We start from the raw sequence: 2297 nt of genomic DNA, 5'->3' as shown, positions 1-2297 counted from the left end.
TCTATTGTGTCACACAGTGAGTTTATACACAGAATGATGAATGCTTAGATTGAGTGTTAAGTCTATTGTGTCACACAGTGAGTTTATACACAGAATGATGAATGCTTAGATCGAGTGTTAAGTCTGTTGTGTCACACAGTGAGTTTATACACAGAATAGTGAATGCATAGATTGAGTGTTAAGTGATTGTGTCACTCAGTGAGTTTATACACAGAATGATGAATGCTTAGAGTGAGTGTTAAGTCTATTGTATCACACAGTGAGTTTATACACAGAATGATGAATAAGTATATTAAACCTGCTTTCCAGCACCAACATAGTCATAGCACCATCTGTGGGAAGAGAAGTACGTTTTGCTAAGCATATACTTAGCTTTTTATCTGCTACTAATTTTACTCTAGTGTGAGCACTGCCATCTTTGATTGGTACATTGCACAAAAATGTTGTAATTCGATGACCTAATATTCCAGACACATGGATAGTGTATTTCTATATAATTAATAGATTTCTGTACTTTACATCCATACCATACGTTGCCTGTAATGCTAACAAACTATTTTATTTCTTAAATGGAATTTCAGATTTTTATTGTGTTAAACAGTATTTTATCATGTGACAGTAACTATGACATCATCATCTTTGCATGGCCAACTAAAATTCTATCACACTGTAAACAGGCCTGTATATGCTCAGAACTATCATTATGGCAAATTATGCTAAATATATATCAATGTTGGGAATGTCTTTACTTTTGCTATTTCGCAAGTACTTCAACACATTAGCCGTTCAGCATCACAGTCATTAATTGTCAACCATAGTTTTTCTTTTCCTTTGGTTTGGAAATTTCGGAACAACAACAATTTTAATAAAAATCTTACTTGTGTTTCTGTACAACTCATTAGTTTCATCTCGAATGTCTCTAGCAATATAGGTTGCATCTGAACTGCAAGCATCATTAAATAGCCTGAAAAACTTTGTACTTCGAAAGTAGACATTTTCTTTCCGCGCCTGTGGATCAATATGTTTCATCCTCCATGTTCTTTGTCAACATCACTGTGTAATTCTGTGTGTATTTTTATTCAATAATATATATACGTGTATAACAATGACACAAAAATTAGTCTGGCACTCTTCATCTTGTTGATGCAAGAGGGATGGAGAAAAATTAAAATGTGATTATCGCTCCACTTGTGTAACATGATGTTTTCCTGCTCGGTATCGACATTATATTTGACGTTACAGTCGCTGTATAATTGATATTATTCTGCTCAACATCGGCAGTGCGCTTGACGTCGCACTCGCTGTAATGAAAATGGAATGATGTAAAATATTAGAGGAATACTTGGAATAAAGTCAGTGATACTACAGATGTAATAAGATTACTCAAAATAAATGACTTATACTGATGGATTGACCAATACATGTAGATTTAGGGACGATGAATAACAAATCAGGCAAACGTAATCACGTACTTGGCGATTGTGACGCATCACAGTCTGTTTAGAATTCACGTTAGACGAGAAGAATAGTATGCGAGACGTGTTTGGTTGAATAGAAATATTTTAAACTGTAGAGTGAACAGTATTTTGAGAAGCAAAGACTCGTTAAGAAACAATACCTTAGTGGCAAAATGTTATTGGAAACAATTCCTTGAGAAGCAAGAATTTTGTAGAAAACAATATACTACGAATCGGGGATTCTATTTGAAACAGTATAATGAGAAGCACGGACTTTATAGAAAATAGCAGATTGAAAATCAAACAAAAGCTTAGGAAGCAATGAGTTTTTAAAAAACAAAGGTGTACTTGAAAAGCAATAACTTAATAAGAAATATCAGCTTAATTTACGAAATGTAGTAGGATTAGCTTGTAAAGCAACGGATTTAGAGGGAAAAGGGAGAACTTGATAAGGAATATCAGCTTAATTTACGAAATGTAGGAAGGATTAGCTTGTAAAGCAAAGGATTTAAAGGGAAAGCAAGAAGTTGACAAGGAATATCAGCTTACTTTACGAAATGTAAGAAGGATTAGCTTGTAAAGCAAAGGATTTAAAGGGAAAGCAAGAACTTGACAAGGAATATCAGCTTAATTTACGAAATGTAGGAAGGATTAGCTTGTAAAGCAAAGGATTTAGAGGAAAAAGCAAGAACTTGATAAGGAATATCAGCTTACTTTACGAAATGTAGGAAGGATTAGCTTGTAAAGCAAAGGATTTAGAGGAAAAAGGGAGAACTTGATAAGGAATATCAGCTTACTTTACGAAATGTAGGAAGGATTAGCTTGTAAAGCAAAGGATTT

Source organism: Limulus polyphemus, unplaced genomic scaffold (genome assembly GCF_000517525.1).
Source record: "Limulus polyphemus unplaced genomic scaffold, Limulus_polyphemus-2.1.2 Scaffold3377, whole genome shotgun sequence".
NCBI lineage: Eukaryota > Metazoa > Arthropoda > Merostomata > Xiphosura > Limulidae > Limulus > Limulus polyphemus.
This window is presented reverse-complemented; position numbering follows the sequence as displayed.